This window comes from Haliotis cracherodii, unplaced genomic scaffold (assembly GCF_022045235.1).
Source record: "Haliotis cracherodii isolate W230 unplaced genomic scaffold, xgHalCrac1.p SCAF_15, whole genome shotgun sequence".
Lineage (NCBI taxonomy): Eukaryota > Metazoa > Mollusca > Gastropoda > Lepetellida > Haliotidae > Haliotis > Haliotis cracherodii.
Genome location: NW_027266270.1, coordinates 24,247,149 through 24,264,206, shown reverse-complemented (window position 1 = coordinate 24,264,206; position 17,058 = coordinate 24,247,149). Strand labels below are relative to the sequence as shown.

Sequence of the window (17,058 nt, the reverse complement as noted above, 5' to 3'; positions counted from 1 at the left end):
GTCTGTCAAACCAAATTGGCTGAGTCTGTCATATGTGTAAATAATGTTATGGGCAACCTTAAAATCTAGTTGTATACATTCGGCTGATTTGTCATTTTGATACACATTAACCCAAACATCTTTCCAGTTGATGTCAAGAGATATATTATTCCACCAATTCATTGCAACTGGTTTTTTAAAATATTTTGTTCTGAAAATTTCATAACAATATTTCACCGTAAACAGCTGCACGGATACATCTTCGTTCGCTATAGGACAAAGTATTTCTTTACAAGGAAGATTTATGACAGCATCAGACAATATGATCTGTTTCCAATCTGTTGGAAGCGCATATAAAATAACAGCATAACCATTCTTGATTGTGGCCACATCAACATCAGGTATTGTTCCTTGTACAATTTCAACAATACTATCAGGTGACAAAAATTGTGGTATAACTTCATAGCAAATATCTTTTATGCAAGTGATCCCACCGTCAATGAATGATTTAAACAACAAAGTTTTGTTCATATACAAAATTAGAGGGTTGTTGAATAAAGGCTGACACATTATATCCGGTAAAGTGGTAGGTTTGCTTCTCTTACCACCACAGATGTCCTCCCAGGCAAGCAACAACTCAGCATAAAAAGGATTTACATGCAACATATCTTTTTTGTCAAACTTTAAACATAGTATGTTTGATTGTAATCCCATATTTAAATATTTTGAAAAGAAGAAAGACATAGTTGCTTTCCATAATGAGTCTAATTTATAATCTAAGAAAGCTTTTAACAGTTTCAATCTTAAAGCATACTTTTTAAGGCACAAATTGGGTATATTTAAACCACCTTCTGTACATTTGCCCATGCATGTCACAGCTGCTATTTTTGGCTTTTTATTTACCCATAAGAATTTTGAAAACATTTTGGAAAAGGCTACTTCTACCCAGTGTGGCACTGGTAACACTGTAAAAGAGTACCATAATCTAGAGGCAATGAGGATGTTTAAAACCGTGGCTCTGCCCTGCAGTGTGAGTTGACGTTGAATCCATGAATTAAGTAGAGTTTGAATTTTATTTATCTTTTTCGTCCAATTTAGTGTCTCACAAGTGGCCAAGTCAGAGCCAAGATATATTCCCAGAAGTTCAACACAATCTTTTTTAACTTTCACGGGAAGACTTATGTTACATTTATTGAACTTGGCTTTACCAAGAAGTAACACCTCCGACTTTTGTAAATTGATCTTGGCTTGAGTTGCTTCGCAATAATATTTAATTGTTTCAAAAGTATTTTCCACTGACTGTGAGTTGCACACTGTAATAGTAGTGTCATCGGCATGTTGATATATTAAAGATGAAACATTGCCAATGTTGATGCCTTGAATATGTGGGTTCTCTTTTATTAACAAATTTAATGGTTCAGAAATAAGCACAAACAGCATGGAACTCATCGGGTCCCCTTGCCTTACTCCACGGGATAGTTTGAAATATGGACTTAAATGCCCATTACACTTGACAGAACTTTTAATGTCTGTATACAAAATTCTAATCCAGGATATAAAATTATTCCCAAAATTGAATTTTTGTAAAATATCCAATAAGTAAGTATGTGAAACTCTATCGAAAGCTTTCTCTTGATCTACTTTAATTAAAAATGCATCTTTATCTTCACTATCCACTATATCAACTACATCCCTGACCGAATGTAAATTGTGTGCAATGTCTCTCCCTGGTACACAGCAGGATTGTTCAGGGGAGATAATATCTGACATTACAGACTTGAGTCTAAGAGACAATGTGCGTGATATTAATTTACAGTCAACATTGATCAGTGAAATAGGTCTATAACATTTTAAATCTCTTTTATCACCTTTATTTTTATAGAATAAGCTGATAATACTGGTTTTCATAGAACGAGATAATTCCTTCTCTTCAAAGATACTCTGTGTAACATGATGGAAAAGAGGACATAAAATCTCCCAAAACTTGAGGAAGAATTCAACAGTTAAACCATCTGGACCTGGTGTCTTGTTATGTTTCATTCCTTTCAGTGCCTCTGTCAACTGTTTTTCAGAAATTGGAAGATCGCATTTAACTTTTTGTTCATTATTAATCGATTTCTGAATCATGTTTACAACTACTTGTTCTTTTACTTGATCAAATCCCTCATCTGTATATAACTTGGCATAAAATGATTGTGCTGTGTCTATAATGTCCTCTGTATTCCGTATCGTTGTTCCATCTTCAGTTATAAGTTCTTTGATTGAATTAGCTTGCTGTTTTGACTTTTCCAAATTCAAGAAATAAGAAGTGCATCTGTCAGATTCAAGAGTAAACTGTGCTTTTGATCTCAAGATAGCACCCCTACAGGTGTTGTTGTCATATTCTTCTAATTTATTTTCTAAATCACATAGTTGTGTAGATTGATACCCCGGTATTGAAGCTAATTTTTTATATTCAATTCTAAGTTTATTTTGAATGTTGTAATAATCATTTTTTGCCAGTCTACTTTTTTTGCTTGAATAAGATTTTGAAAACTTTTTAAATTGATATTTCAAGTTGTCCCACCACATAAGTGGCTCTGATGTAAAAAGTGGACATACTTTTGCTTCCTCAATAATATGACGAATTTTATTATAAAAGATACCATCTTCTAACAGCTGATTATTAAAAATCCAAACTCCTGGACCCTTTTCTATGTTACTGAGATCAACCTTCAGTGAAACAATGTTGTGATCGCTCATTTTACAGTATTTGATATAACAATGTATAACACTATGTAAAAGATGTCTGGATAAGAGAAAAAAGTCAATTCTGGATTGTTTTAAAACACCATTTACTGTTTGGGTTCTGGAGAACTCCTTTTTATCATAATTTTTGTGTCTCCATACATCAACCATACAATATTTTTGAATTATGGAAATAAGAGTGTCACTACTTCTTAGATTGAATGTTTTATTGTTAATGCCTTTATCCAAAACAGGATCTACTATATCATTAAAATCTCCCCCTACAAACATATTACTTGGTTCTAACCATCCTTCTAGCTCTTTGTAAAATGTTAACTTTTCTTCTAAACCATTAGGAGCATAAACATTGAGTAAATAATATTTTTTATCATCCACATCAATTTCTGCTTTTAATAGTCTGCCTTCAGAATCGTGTGCTATCATTCTAACTTCATGTTGAAAATTTTTTGATACTAATATAGCTACACCCCTGCGATTTATGTTGGTTGAGTTACTAAATAAAATTTTCCCGGCCCACATATGTTGATAGTTTTCAACAAATGTTCGGTCCCAAAACGTTTCCTGTAAGAATGCTATATCAACATGTGAACTATTTATAAGTGACATCACTTTTTCAAATTTACCAACATCTCTCAAACCATTGACATTCCATGACCATATACTGAACATGATGAGCAATGAGAGATGCATATTATACTTCAACATGTGTTTCATCTATATTTTTTCCCTTTTCGAGATTTAACAACATTCTTTTTTCTAGGGGCTCTTCCCCCAACATGTGCCCTAATTACCTCTTCATCGGGCTTGGATATTCTCCATTTCCCTTTCACGCTTCCTGGGGCACCATCCCCACGGTATGGTTGTGAAAGAACATTGTGATTGATCTCATTCGAGTCTGCCATGCCATCATGAACATCTACAACCTCACTATTGTCACGATATCTAACAGTGTGTCTGTTACATCATTCACTAAGTGAGCACTACAAGGAGATACATGTTTTTTGGCATCAGAACTACATTTGCCAACATGTAAACTTCTGTCAACGATTTCAAATAGTAGTTCATTGACAATATTTTGTGTTTCATTGTTTGAGTCAGTCACAAAATTGGTTACATATTTATCTTGTGACCTTTCCTCGTTGTCTTCCTCGGGGACATCTACAATTCCATCCACCCTTTCTTGATCTTTGTCATCTTCAATTGATAATTCATCACGAATAGGCCACCTTGCTAGAGTTGCATCCGTCTCTGTGTCCATGATGCCAATATCAACGTCATTTTCCTCATCCTTATCATGATCATCATGATTATCGTTATCAATGTCATCAGAAACATCATCATACCCATAGCAATCACACTCTACCGGTTTCAGTTTACATCTATGACATTTTGGAACACGACAGTTATTTTGAAGATGTCCTTGGTTCCCGCAGTTCCTGCATACAATGTTTGGACACATCTTTTTTTCGTGTTGGTCTGAAAGGCAGTGGTAGCATACTTTGATTTGCTCATTGTGAATAACTCTGAAAAAATCAAAACCTTCATGTGTCCTGAATTTGACGCTATAGGGAAGACTGCGGATCCCTGTTGGAAATTTTACTTGAGTATATCTTGTACCATCTTCCCAATTAGTGCCATGGATTTTCCTCCTGTGGATGGTATCCACTTCAATTATTCCAAACGCATGTAGGACGTTTCTAATTTCCTCATCTGTGGTATAGCTGGGCAAGTTCATAAATGAAACTACAACTCTGTTATTCACGAGAGGCGAAAGTTTGTATATTTGATTATCAACTACAACAGACTCTCCAAGTGATTTTACTAGCGCATTTTCCGCTAGAGTAATTTCAAAATAATTGTTATTTCTAGGTGTACAGCAGTACACAGTATTGTCTCCAAGTTCCTGCTCCAACACCTTGCAAAGCTCAAATGCTTTAGGGCGAATCTGGTTGTCATAATGAACCCAAACAATGTTTTCTTTTTGATAAACACGATGGCGGCCATTGTTGTTGATGACCTGACTAGGGGGTGGCCAATGCCCCCCAGCCTGGTGGCTCATAGTTTCTATTTTCTCCAATTACTGGTTCAGATGTAATCTTGAAACATATATGAACACACCTTCATAACAACAGTCAAATATTTCCACAAAGATAGAAGTACTTACAATAAATAGCAGAGCACTTCCAATATCCTTCCACGTTGTGACTCAACAAGGGAGGCAACCCCTCGTCCAGAGTGCTAACCATTACACCATAGAACCGCGTATCTCACATCGAAAGTCTTGTGTATTACAACTTACTCCAAATCCCTTCTGCAGAGAGGCGTGTGACTGTCCCACTCTTGTGCGTGTCTATCATTTATCATGTACTGGATTGATGAAAAATCATTAAGGTGGGATTACTGTTTGACATAACAATTGTGTGAGTGATGTAGATGTGTAAAGGTAGTTTTACTTGTCCAAAGCAGTTTGCTGACTTTTTAGTGGTTGTGAATGCCAGATGAAAATCATCTTCAAAATCCTCCAAAAGAAGGCTGTAGGTTCTACCGAGATTTGAACTCGGATCGCTGGATTCAGAGTCCAGAGTGCTAACCATTACACCATAGAACCGCTTATTTCACATTGAAAGTCTTGGGTATTACAACTTACTCCAAATCCCTTCTGCAGAGATGCATGTGACTGTTCCATTATCGGACTTGTCAGATATGATGAATGATGTGTCAAGGTGTAGTTCTAGCGTGATGCAAGTTGTACACGCGCCGGACATATGTGCTACACTTTAAAGTGGCCCACAAACTCAATTAGTAGTTTTTTCTCGCTATTTCATTTCTGTCTTCTCTCTTGCCAGAGGTGCTCGAAACTGTCTTTTTATGGATTGCTGAAGTCATTGGCGCGTATCTTTCACGCACTTCGGGAATTTGGCAATATTCTATTTTTTAAAAAGTAGGTCCCACCGAGATTTGAACTCGGATCGCTGGATTCAAAGTCCAGAGTGCTAACCATTACACCATGGGACCAGTTGACGGACGTGTATAATGCGTATCAATAATTTGACAATGGAATCAAGAGCAATCAACTGGGGATACACTCTTTTGTGTGTTTGTCATTTATCATGTACTGGATTGATGTAAAATCATTAAGGTGGGATTACTGTTTGACATAACAATTGTGTGAGTGATGTAGATGTGTAAAGGTAGTTTTACTTGTCCAAAGCAGTTTGCTGACTTTTTAGTGGTTGTGAATGCCAGATGAAAATCATCTTCAAAATCCTCCAAAAGAAGGCTGTAGGTTCTACCGAGATTTGAACTCGGATCGCTGGATTCAGAGTCCAGAGTGCTAACCATTACACCATAGAACCGCTTATTTCACATTGAAAGTCTTGGGTATTACAACTTACTCCAAATCCCTTCTGCAGAGAGGCGTGTGACTGTCCCACTCTTGTGCGTGTCTATCATTTATCATGTACTGGATTGATGAAAAATCATTAAGGTGGGATTACTGTTTGACATAACAATTGTGTGAGTGATGTAGATGTGTAAAGGTAGTTTTACTTGTCCAAAGCAGTTTGCTGACTTTTTAGTGGTTGTGAATGCCAGATGAAAATCATCTTCAAAATCCTCCAAAAGAAGGCTGTAGGTTCTACCGAGATTTGAACTCGGATCGCTGGATTCAGAGTCCAGAGTGCTAACCATTACACCATAGAACCGCTTATTTCACATTGAAAGTCTTGGGTATTACAACTTACTCCAAATTCCTTCTGCAGAGATGCATGTGACTTGTCAGATATGATGAATGATGTGTCAAGGTGTAGTTTCTAGCGTGATGCAAGTTGTACACGCGCCGGACATATGTGCTACACTTTAAAGTGGCCCACAAACTCAATTAGTAGTTTTTTCTCGCTATTTCATTTCTTTCTTCTCTCTTGCCAGAGGTGCTCGATACTGTCTTTTTATGGATATCATTACCCATCTGATTTGGTTTTCTTTTCAACTGTAGTTAAGAAATGTATATTTCAGACGCTGTTATTTCAAAACGGCCATAATCATCAATGAAATTGGCCTTCGTTTGCTGAAGTCATTGGCGCGTATCTTTCACGCACTTCGGGAATTTGGCAATATTCTATTTTTAAAAAAGTAGGTCCCACCGAGATTTGAACTCGGATCGCTGGATTCAAAGTCCAGAGTGCTAACCATTACACCATGGGACCAGGTGACGGACGTGTATAATGCGTATCAATAATTTGACAATGGAATCAAGAGCAATCAACTGGGGACACACTCTTGTGTGTGTTTGTCATTTATCATGTACTGGATTGATGAAAAATCATTAAGGTGGGATTACTGTTTGACATAACAATTGTGTGAGTGATGTAGATGTGTAAAGGTAGTTTTACTTGTCCAAAGCAGTTTGCTGACTTTTTAGTGGTTGTGAATGCCAGATGAAAATCATCTTCAAAATCCTCCAAAAGAAGGCTGTAGGTTCTACCGAGATTTGAACTCGGATCGCTGGATTCAGAGTCCAGAGTGCTAACCATTACACCATAGAACCGCTTATCTCCTACTGAAAGTCTTGGGTATTACAACTTACTCCAAATCCCTTCTGCAGAGATGCATGTGACTTGTCAGATATGATGAATGATGTGTCAAGGTGTAGTTTCTAGCGTGATGCAAGTTGTACACGCGCCGGACATATGTGCTACACTTTAAAGTGGCCCACAAACTCAATTAGTAGTTTTTTCTCGCTATTTCATTTCTTTCTTCTCTCTTGCCAGAGGTGCTCGATACTGTCTTTTTATGGATATCATTACCCATCTGATTTGGTTTTCTTTTCAACTGTAGTTAAGAAATGTATATTTCAGACGCTGTGATTTCAAAACGGCCATAATCATCAATGAAAGTGGCCTTCGTTTGCTGAAGTCATTGGTTGTGAATGCCAGATGGCCTTCGTTTGTTGAAGTTTATTGGTTGTGAATGCCACATGAAAATCATCTTCAAAATCCTCCAAAAGAAGGCTGTAGGTTCTACCGAGATTTGAACTCGGATCGCTGGATTCAGAGTCCAGAGTCCTAACCATTACACCATAGAACCGCTTATCTCACATTGAAAGTCTTGGGTATTACAACTTACTCCAAATCCCTTCTGCAGAGAGGCGTGTGACTGTCCCACTCTTGTGCGTGTCTATCATTTATCATGTACTGGATTGATGAAAAATCATTAAGGTGGGATTACTGTTTGACATAACAATTGTGTGAGTGATGTAGATGTGTAAAGGTAGTTTTACTTGTCCAAAGCAGTTTGCTGACTTTTTAGTGGTTGTGAATGCCAGATGAAAATCATCTTCAAAATCCTCCAAAAGAAGGCTGTAGGTTCTACGGAGATTTGAATTCGGATCGCTGGATTCAGAGTCCAGAGTGCTAACCATTACACCATAGAACCGCTTATTTCACATTGAAAGTCTTGGGTTTTACAACTTCCTCCAAATCCCTTCTGCAGAGATGCGTGTGACTGTTCCATTATCGGACTTTTCAGATATGATGAATGATGTGTCAAGGTGTAGTTCTAGCGTGATGCAAGTTGTACACGCGCCGGACATATGTGCTACACTTTAAAGTGGCCCACAAACTCAATTAGTAGTTTTTTCTCGCTATTTCATTTCTGTCTTCTCTCTTGCCAGAGGTGCTCGATACTGTCTTTTTATTGATTGCTGAAGTCATTGGCGCGTATCTTTCACGCACTTCGGGAATTTGGCAATATTCTATTTTTAAAAAAGTAGGTCCCACCGAGATTTGAACTCGGATCGCTGGATTCAAAGTCCAGAGTGCTAACCATTACACCATGGGACCAGGTGACGGACGTGTATAATGCGTATCAATAATTTGACAATGGAATCAAGAGCAATCAACTGGGGACACACTCTTGTGTGTGTTTGTCATTTATCATGTACTGGATTGATGAAAAATCATTAAGGTGGGATTACTGTTTGACATAACAATTGTGTGAGTGATGTAGATGTGTAAAGGTAGTTTTACTTGTCCAAAGCAGTTTGCTGACTTTTTAGTGGTTGTGAATGCCAGATGAAAATCATCTTCAAAATCCTCCAAAAGAAGGCTGTAGGTTCTACCGAGATTTGAACTCGGATCGCTGGATTCAGAGTCCAGAGTGCTAACCATTACACCATAGAACCGCTTATCTCCTACTGAAAGTCTTGGGTATTACAACTTACTCCAAATCCCTTCTGCAGAGATGCATGTGACTTGTCAGATATGATGAATGATGTGTCAAGGTGTAGTTTCTAGCGTGATGCAAGTTGTACACGCGCCGGACATATGTGCTACACTTTAAAGTGGCCCACAAACTCAATTAGTAGTTTTTTCTCGCTATTTCATTTCTGTCTTCTCTTTTGCCAGAGGTGCTCGATACTGTCTTTTTATGGATATCATTACCCATCTGATTTGGTTTTCTTTTCAACTGTAGTTAAGAAATGTATATTTCAGACGCTGTGATTTCAAAACGGCCATAATCATCAATGAAAGTGGCCTTCGTTTGCTGAAGTCATTGGTTGTGAATGCCAGATGGCCTTCGTTTGTTGAAAGTTATTGGTTGTGAATGCCAGATGAAAATCATCTTCAAAATCCTCCAAAAGAAGGCTGTAGGTTCTACCCAGATTTGAACTCGGATCGCTGGATTCAGAGTCCAGAGTGCTAACCATTACACCACACAACCGCGTATCTCACATTGAAAGTCTTGGGTATTACAACTTACTCCAAATCCCTTCTGCAGAGAGGCGTGTGACTGTCCCACTCTTGTGCGTGTCTATCATTTATCATGTACTGGATTGATGAAAAATCATTAAGGTGGGATTACTGTTTGACATAACAATTGTGTGAGTGATGTAGATGTGTAAAGGTAGTTTTACTTGTCCAAAGCAGTTTGCTGACTTTTTAGTGGTTGTGAATGCCAGATGAAAATCATCTTCAAAATCCTCCAAAAGAAGGCTGTAGGTTCTACCGAGATTTGAACTCGGATCGCTGGATTCAGAGTCCAGAGTGCTAACCATTACACCATAGAAAACCGCTTATTTCACATTGAAAGTCTTGGGTATTACAACTTACTCCAAATCCCTTCTGCAGAGATGCATCTGACTGTTCCATTATCGGACTTTTCAGATATGATGAATGATGTGTCAAGGTGTAGTTCTAGCGTGATGCAAGTTGTACACGCGCCGGACATATGTGCTACACTTTAAAGTGGCCCACAAACTCAATTAGTAGTTTTTTCTTGCTATTTCATTTCTGTCTTCTCTCTTGCCAGAGGTGCTCGATACTGTCTTTTTATGGATTGCTGAAGTCATTGGCGCGTATCTTTCACGCACTTCGGGAATTTGGCAATATTCTATTTTTAAAAAAGTAGGTCCCACCGAGATTTGAACTCGGATCGCTGGATTCAAAGTCCAGAGTGCTAACCATTACACCATGGGACCAGGTGACGGACGTGTATAATGCGTATCAATAATTTGACAATGGAATCAAGAGCAATCAACTGGGGACACACTCTTGTGTGTGTTTGTCATTTATCATGTACTGGATTGATGAAAAATCATTAAGGTGGGATTACTGTTTGACATAACAATTGTGTGAGTGATGTAGATGTGTAAAGGTAGTTTTACTTGTCCAAAGCAGTTTGCTGACTTTTTAGTGGTTGTGAATGCCAGATGAAAATCATCTTCAAAATCCTCCAAAAGAAGGTTGTAGGTTCTACCGAGATTTGAACTCGGATCGCTGGATTCAGAGTCCAGAGTGCTAACCATTACACCATAGAACCGCTTATCTCACATCGAAAGTCTTGGGTATTACAACTTACTCCAAATCCCTTCTGCAGAGAGGCGTGTGACTGTCCCACTCTTGTGCGTGTCTATCATTTATCATGTACTGGATTGATGAAAAATCATTAAGGTGGGATTACTGTTTGACATAACAATTGTGTGAGTGATGTAGATGTGTAAAGGTAGTTTTACTTGTCCAAAGCAGTTTGCTGACTTTTTAGTGGTTGTGAATGCCAGATGAAAATCATCTTCAAAATCCTCCAAAAGTAGGCTGTAGGTTCTACCGAGATTTGAACTCGGATCGCTGGATTCAGAGTCCAGAGTGCTAACCATTACACCATAGAACCGCTTATTTCACATTGAAAGTCTTGGGTATTACAACTTACTCCAAATCCCTTCTGCAGAGATGCATGTGACTTGTCAGATATGATGAATGATGTGTCAAGGTGTAGTTTCTAGCGTGATGCAAGTTGTACACGCGCCGGACACATGTGCTACACTTTAAAGTGGCCCACAAACTCAATTAGTAGTTTTTTCTCGCTATTTCATTTCTTTCTTCTCTCTTGCCAGAGGTGCTCGATACTGTCTTTTTATGGATATCATTACCCATCTGATTTGGTTTTCTTTTCAACTGTAGTTAAGAAATGTATATTTCAGACGCTGTGATTTCAAAACGGCCATAATCATCAATGAAAGTGGCCTTCGTTTGCTGAAGTCATTGGTTGTGAATGCCAGATGGCCTTCGTTCGTTGAAGTTTATTGGTTGTGAATGCCACATGAAACTCATCTTCAAAATCCTCCAAAAGAAGGCTGTAGGTTCTACCGAAATTTGAACTCGGATCGCTGGATTCAGAGTCCAGAGTGCTAACCATTACACCATAGAACCGCTTATTTCACATTGAAAGTCTTGGGTATTACAACTTACTCCAAATCCCTTCTGCAGAGATGCGTGTGACTGTTCCATTATCGGACTTTTCAGATATGATGAATGATGTGTCAAGGTGTAGTTCTAGCGTGATGCAAGTTGTACACGCGCTGGACATATGTGCTACACTTTAAAGTGGCCCACAAACTCAATTAGTAGTTTTTTCTCGCTATTTCATTTCTGTCTTCTCTCTTGCCAGAGGTGCTCGATACTGTCTTTTTATGGATTGCTGAAGTCATTGGCGCGTATCTTTCACGCACTTCGGGAATTTGGCAATATTCTATTTTTAAAAAAGTAGGTCCCACCGAGATTTGAACTCGGATCGCTGGATTCAAAGTCCAGAGTGCTAACCATTACACCATGGGACCAGTTGACGGACGTGTATAATGCGTATCAATAATTTGACAATGGAATCAAGAGCAATCAACTGGGGATACACTCTTGTGTGTGTTTGTCATTTATCATGTACTGGATTGATGTAAAATCATTAAGGTGGGATTACTGTTTGACATAACAATTGTGTGAGTGATGTAGATGTGTAAAGGTAGTTTTACTTGTCCAAAGCAGTTTGCTGACTTTTTAGTGGTTGTGAATGCCAGATGAAAATCATCTTCAAAATCCTCCAAAAGAAGGCTGTAGGTTCTACCGAGATTTGAACTCGGATCGCTGGATTCAGAGTCCAGAGTGCTAACCATTACACCATAGAACCGCTTATCTCACATCGAAAGTCTTGGGTATTACAACTTACTCCAAATCCCTTCTGCAGAGAGGCGTGTGACTGTCCCACTCTTGTGCGTGTCTATCATTTATCATGTACTGGATTGATGAAAAAAATCATTAAGGTGGGATTACTGTTTGACATAACAATTGTGTGAGTGATGTAGATGTGTAAAGGTAGTTTTACTTGTCCAAAGCAGTTTGCTGACTTTTTAGTGGTTGTGAATGCCAGATGAAAATCATCTTCAAAATCCTCCAAAAGAAGGCTGTAGGTTCTACAGAGATTTGAACTCGTATCGCTGGATTCAGAGTCCAGAGTGCTAACCATTACACCAAATCCCTTCTGCAGAGATGCATGTGACTTGTCAGATATGATGAATGATGTGTCAAGGTGTAGTTTCTAGCGTGATGCAAGTTGTACACGCGCCGGATACATGTGCTACACTTTAAAGTGGCCCACAAACTCAATTAGTAGTTTTTTCTCGCTATTTCATTTCTGTCTTCTCTCTTGCCAGAGGTGCTCGATACTGTCTTTTTATGGATATCATTACCCATCTGATTTGGTTTTCTTTTCAACTGTAGTTAAGAAATGTATATTTCAGACGCTGTGATTTCAAAACGGCCATAATCATCAATGAAAGTGGCCTTCGTTTGCTGAAGTCATTGGTTGTGAATGCCAGATGGCCTTCGTTCGTTGAAGTTTATTGGTTGTGAATGCCACATGAAACTCATCTTCAAAATCCTCCAAAAGAAGGCTGTAGGTTCTACCGAAATTTGAACTCGGATCGCTGGATTCAGAGTCCAGAGTGCTAACCATTACACCATAGAACCGCTTATTTCACATTGAAAGTCTTGGGTATTACAACTTACTCCAAATCCCTTCTGCAGAGATGCATGTGACTTGTCAGATATGATGAATGATGTGTCAAGGTGTAGTTTCTAGCGTGATGCAAGTTGTACACGCGCCGGACACATGTGCTACACTTTAAAGTGGCCCACAAACTCAATTAGTAGTTTTTTCTCGCTATTTCATTTCTGTCTTCTCTCTTGCCAGAGGTGCTCGATACTGTCTTTTTATGGATTGCTGAAGTCATTGGCGCGTATCTTTCACGCACTTCGGGAATTTGGTAATATTCTATTTTTAAAAAAGTAGGTCCCACCGAGATTTGAACTCGGATCGCTGGATTCAAAGTCCAGAGTGCTAACCATTACACCATGGGACCAGGTGACGGACGTGTATAATGCGTATCAATAATTTGACAATGGAATCAAGAGCAATCAACTGGGGACACACTCTTGTGTGTGTTTGTCATTTATCATGTACTGGATTGATGAAAAATCATTAAGGTGGGATTACTGTTTGACATAACAATTGTGTGAGTGATGTAGATGTGTAAAGGTAGTTTTACTTGTCCAAAGCAGTTTGCTGACTTTTTAGTGGTTGTGAATGCCAGATGAAAATCATCTTCAAAATCCTCCAAAAGAAGGCTGTAGGTTCTACCGAGATTTGAACTCGGATCGCTGGATTCAGATTCCAGAGTGCTAACCATTACACCATAGAACCGCTTATCTCACATCGAAAGTCTTGGGTATTACAACTTACTCCAAATCCCTTCTGCAGAGAGGCGTGTGACTGTCCCACTCTTGTGCGTGTCTATCATTTATCATGTACTGGATTGATGAAAAATCATTAAGGTGGGATTACTGTTTGACATAACAATTGTGTGAGTGATGTAGATGTGTAAAGGTAGTTTTACTTGTCCAAAGCAGTTTGCTGACTTTTTAGTGGTTGTGAATGCCAGATGAAAATCATCTTCAAAATCCTCCAAAAGAAGGCTGTAGGTTCTACCGAGATTTGAACTCGGATCGCTGGATTCAGAGTCCAGAGTGCTAACCATTACACCATAGAACCGCTTATTTCACATTGAAAGTCTTGGGTATTACAACTTACTCCAAATCCCTTCTGCAGAGATGCATGTGATTGTTCCATTATCGGACTTGTCAGATATGATGAATGATGTGTCAAGGTGTAGTTTCTATCGTGATGCAAGTTGTACACGCGCCGGACATATGTGCTACACTTTAAAGTGGCCCACAAACTCAATTAGTAGTTTTTTCTCGCTATTTCATTTCTGTCTTCTCTCTTGCCAGAGGTGCTCGATACTGTCTTTTTATGGATTGCTGAAGTCATTGGCGCGTATCTTTCACGCACTTCGGGAATTTGGCAATATTCTATTTTTAAAAAAGTAGGTCCCACCGAGATTTGAACTCGGATCGCTGGATTCAAAGTCCAGAGTGCTAACCATTACACCATGGGACCAGTTGACGGACGTGTATAATGCGTATCAATAATTTGACAATGGAATCAAGAGCAATCAACTGGGGACACACTCTTGTGTGTGTTTGTCATTTATCATGTACTGGATTGATGAAAAATCATTAAGGTGGGATTACTGTTTGGCATAACAATTGTGTGAGTGATGTAGATGTGTAAAGGTAGTTTTACTTGTCCAAAGCAGTTTGCTGACTTTTTAGTGGTTGTGAATGCCAGATGAAAATCATCTTCAAAATCCTCCAAAAGAAGGCTGTAGGTTCTACCGAGATTTGAACTCGGATCGCTGGATTCAGAGTCCAGAGTGCTTTTTTTTTTTTTTTTTTTTTTTCTTGATAAAATTTATTCACAGGAATATGATACAAACGCAGACAGTGCTGACACTGCCACCACAAAAATAAAATGGTTATCACAGAAGTAGGGTGGCAGTGGATAACATTCCGATTCTACAGAAAGAAAATATGAGAAATAGTCTTTTACATTTGATTATCTAAACACGTCTTTACAGATACAAAAAGATGAATGCAGATTGAACACGTTCTTTATACGTTACATGTTTCTATTCTAGAGGAGGTTTGAGAACAATCTCATTTCCATCTAATGTGATAAATGTATTGGTCATTATATATCTTTGAATAAAGATATGTAATTGATTCATTTTTGAATAGTGAAACAACAAAAAGCTGAAATGCCGCTTAATCAAAGATTTGAAAAAAGCTTTCATGTGAAATGAGATTGTTTCCTGACTCATAATAACTCTTCTTTTAAATACAGCAATGCGATATATTGACAATACAATGTTCATGAACGGTTTACATGACAACTTCTTTTCTGGCAGGAATCCGAACAGTAACCAGAGATTTAACTGTCCAAGACTAAACCCTGAATCTTGACAAACATCTGTCAACATGTCAATTAATAGAGATTGCAAGGAAGATAACTCTTGGCAGAAGATAAACAAATGTAAAATGTCCTCTGTTTCATTTTGACACACAGGACAAACATCAGTGTTTGATAATCCAATTTTGCACAGTTTATCATATGTAAAGATAATATTGTGAGCAATTTTAAAATCCAACTGTATAGAGTCTGTTGATTTATCTTTCTGCCACACATTCAGCCAAATATCTTTCCAATTAATGTCCAAAGCAATATTATTCCAAAAAGAAATAGCAACTGGCTTTTTGAAGTGTTTTTGTCTGAATATTTCGTAGCAAAATTTAGCTGTTAAAACTTCAACTGACATGTCCTGTCCATCAATCGTGCAGAAGATGTCTCCAGAGGGAAGGTTTTTGCCGACATCAGACAAAATGATATTTTTCCATTCTGATGGAAGCGCGTATAAAATGATTGCATAGCATTGTTGTATAGTGTTTTTGTCCATTTCAGGTAAAGTATCACGTACAATGTCTACAATAATTTGTGAGGACATGAATTTTGGAATAACTTCAAAACAAATATGTTTAATACAAATAATTCCACTTGAAATAAACGATTGAAACATTAGAGTTTTTCCATTGAAAGTAATTAATGGATTTTTGAAAAGTGGTTGATTCATGATATCATCTACATTTTGAAGCAAGGGTCTTTTCCCTCCAGTAATTTCATTCCATGCAGATAAAAGCTCAGCATAAAATGGGCTTATGTCTTGTAAATCACCCTTATTATGTTCAAGAGATAAAACATGAATTCCCAAGTTCATTTTCAGAAGATGTGACATAAAATATAGCATTGTTTGTTTCCAAATACAATTAAGCTGGGAATTAGCAAAAGCCCTCAGCAACTTAAGTCTCAGTGCATATTTTTTAAAACACAACTTTGGTATATTCAGACCACCATCTAAACAAATACCAATACAGGTATCTGATGTTATTTTGGCAGTTTTATTGTGCCACAAGAATTTACTAAACATATGAGTAAATCTATGCTCAACCCATTGTGGGACAGGTAGTACAGTAAACGCATACCATAAGCGGGAACTCATAAGGATATTTATTACAACTGCTCTACCCTGTAGAGTAAGTTGTCTACGTAACCATGAATTTAACAATGTTTGAATTTTGTCCATTTTCTTTCTCCAATTCAACGTTTCACACATTGCTTTATCCTTGCCGAAATAAATGCCTAATATTTCAACACAATCTTTTTTGATTTTAACCGGGACGTTGATTGAACAGTCACGAAGGTTATTTTTACCCAACAACAAAACTTCTGATTTTTCGATGTTGATTTTTGCTCCCGTTCCTTCACAGTATGAGTTAACTGTGCTAAATGTTTCTTCGACGGAGTTGACATCTGAAACAGTGATTGAAGTGTCATCAGCATGTTGATATATCAAAGAATAAATGTCATTGTTGATACTTATTCCGTGGATTTCAGGATTGTTCTTAACTAGGAGATTAAGTGGCTCTGACACCAAAACGTACAGCATGGAGCTCATTGGATCTCCTTGACGAACACCACGAGTTAAAGGAAAATAAGGCGTCAAATGGCCATTGCATTTAACAGAACTATGTATATCAGTATAGAGAATTTTAA

At 37.9% G+C, this 17,058-nt stretch overlaps 21 non-coding genes across 21 annotated transcripts; all 21 read right to left on the bottom strand.

Annotated features, from left to right (window-relative positions):
- Nucleotides 1-5,263: 5,263 nt before the first annotated feature.
- Nucleotides 5,264-5,335, bottom strand: Trnaq-cug (transfer RNA glutamine (anticodon CUG)). Its single transcript has one exon. It is a non-coding gene; the product is annotated as a tRNA-Gln (tRNA).
- A 335-nt stretch (nucleotides 5,336-5,670) lies between these two features.
- On the bottom strand, nucleotides 5,671-5,742 carry Trnaq-uug (transfer RNA glutamine (anticodon UUG)). Its single transcript has one exon. It is a non-coding gene; the product is annotated as a tRNA-Gln (tRNA).
- Nucleotides 5,743-6,011: 269 nt separating this feature from the next.
- Nucleotides 6,012-6,083, bottom strand: Trnaq-cug (transfer RNA glutamine (anticodon CUG)). The gene has a single exon. It is a non-coding gene; the product is annotated as a tRNA-Gln (tRNA).
- A 276-nt stretch (nucleotides 6,084-6,359) lies between these two features.
- On the bottom strand, nucleotides 6,360-6,431 carry Trnaq-cug (transfer RNA glutamine (anticodon CUG)). The gene has a single exon. It is a non-coding gene; the product is annotated as a tRNA-Gln (tRNA).
- Nucleotides 6,432-6,860: 429 nt separating this feature from the next.
- Nucleotides 6,861-6,932, bottom strand: Trnaq-uug (transfer RNA glutamine (anticodon UUG)). Its single transcript has one exon. It is a non-coding gene; the product is annotated as a tRNA-Gln (tRNA).
- A 269-nt stretch (nucleotides 6,933-7,201) lies between these two features.
- Nucleotides 7,202-7,273, bottom strand: Trnaq-cug (transfer RNA glutamine (anticodon CUG)). Its single transcript has one exon. It is a non-coding gene; the product is annotated as a tRNA-Gln (tRNA).
- Nucleotides 7,274-7,740: 467 nt separating this feature from the next.
- On the bottom strand, nucleotides 7,741-7,812 carry Trnaq-cug (transfer RNA glutamine (anticodon CUG)). The gene has a single exon. It is a non-coding gene; the product is annotated as a tRNA-Gln (tRNA).
- Nucleotides 7,813-8,495: 683 nt separating this feature from the next.
- Nucleotides 8,496-8,567, bottom strand: Trnaq-uug (transfer RNA glutamine (anticodon UUG)). The gene has a single exon. It is a non-coding gene; the product is annotated as a tRNA-Gln (tRNA).
- Nucleotides 8,568-8,836: 269 nt separating this feature from the next.
- Nucleotides 8,837-8,908, bottom strand: Trnaq-cug (transfer RNA glutamine (anticodon CUG)). Its single transcript has one exon. It is a non-coding gene; the product is annotated as a tRNA-Gln (tRNA).
- Nucleotides 8,909-9,723: 815 nt separating this feature from the next.
- On the bottom strand, nucleotides 9,724-9,797 carry Trnaq-cug (transfer RNA glutamine (anticodon CUG)). The gene has a single exon. It is a non-coding gene; the product is annotated as a tRNA-Gln (tRNA).
- Nucleotides 9,798-10,132: 335 nt separating this feature from the next.
- Nucleotides 10,133-10,204, bottom strand: Trnaq-uug (transfer RNA glutamine (anticodon UUG)). Its single transcript has one exon. It is a non-coding gene; the product is annotated as a tRNA-Gln (tRNA).
- Nucleotides 10,205-10,473: 269 nt separating this feature from the next.
- On the bottom strand, nucleotides 10,474-10,545 carry Trnaq-cug (transfer RNA glutamine (anticodon CUG)). Its single transcript has one exon. It is a non-coding gene; the product is annotated as a tRNA-Gln (tRNA).
- Nucleotides 10,546-10,821: 276 nt separating this feature from the next.
- On the bottom strand, nucleotides 10,822-10,893 carry Trnaq-cug (transfer RNA glutamine (anticodon CUG)). The gene has a single exon. It is a non-coding gene; the product is annotated as a tRNA-Gln (tRNA).
- A 467-nt stretch (nucleotides 10,894-11,360) lies between these two features.
- Trnaq-cug (transfer RNA glutamine (anticodon CUG)) lies at nucleotides 11,361-11,432 on the bottom strand. The gene has a single exon. It is a non-coding gene; the product is annotated as a tRNA-Gln (tRNA).
- Nucleotides 11,433-11,767: 335 nt separating this feature from the next.
- Nucleotides 11,768-11,839, bottom strand: Trnaq-uug (transfer RNA glutamine (anticodon UUG)). Its single transcript has one exon. It is a non-coding gene; the product is annotated as a tRNA-Gln (tRNA).
- A 269-nt stretch (nucleotides 11,840-12,108) lies between these two features.
- On the bottom strand, nucleotides 12,109-12,180 carry Trnaq-cug (transfer RNA glutamine (anticodon CUG)). Its single transcript has one exon. It is a non-coding gene; the product is annotated as a tRNA-Gln (tRNA).
- Nucleotides 12,181-12,947: 767 nt separating this feature from the next.
- Nucleotides 12,948-13,019, bottom strand: Trnaq-cug (transfer RNA glutamine (anticodon CUG)). Its single transcript has one exon. It is a non-coding gene; the product is annotated as a tRNA-Gln (tRNA).
- Nucleotides 13,020-13,339: 320 nt separating this feature from the next.
- Nucleotides 13,340-13,411, bottom strand: Trnaq-uug (transfer RNA glutamine (anticodon UUG)). The gene has a single exon. It is a non-coding gene; the product is annotated as a tRNA-Gln (tRNA).
- A 269-nt stretch (nucleotides 13,412-13,680) lies between these two features.
- Trnaq-cug (transfer RNA glutamine (anticodon CUG)) lies at nucleotides 13,681-13,752 on the bottom strand. Its single transcript has one exon. It is a non-coding gene; the product is annotated as a tRNA-Gln (tRNA).
- Nucleotides 13,753-14,028: 276 nt separating this feature from the next.
- Trnaq-cug (transfer RNA glutamine (anticodon CUG)) lies at nucleotides 14,029-14,100 on the bottom strand. The gene has a single exon. It is a non-coding gene; the product is annotated as a tRNA-Gln (tRNA).
- A 336-nt stretch (nucleotides 14,101-14,436) lies between these two features.
- Nucleotides 14,437-14,508, bottom strand: Trnaq-uug (transfer RNA glutamine (anticodon UUG)). Its single transcript has one exon. It is a non-coding gene; the product is annotated as a tRNA-Gln (tRNA).
- Nucleotides 14,509-17,058: the final 2,550 nt, after the last annotated feature.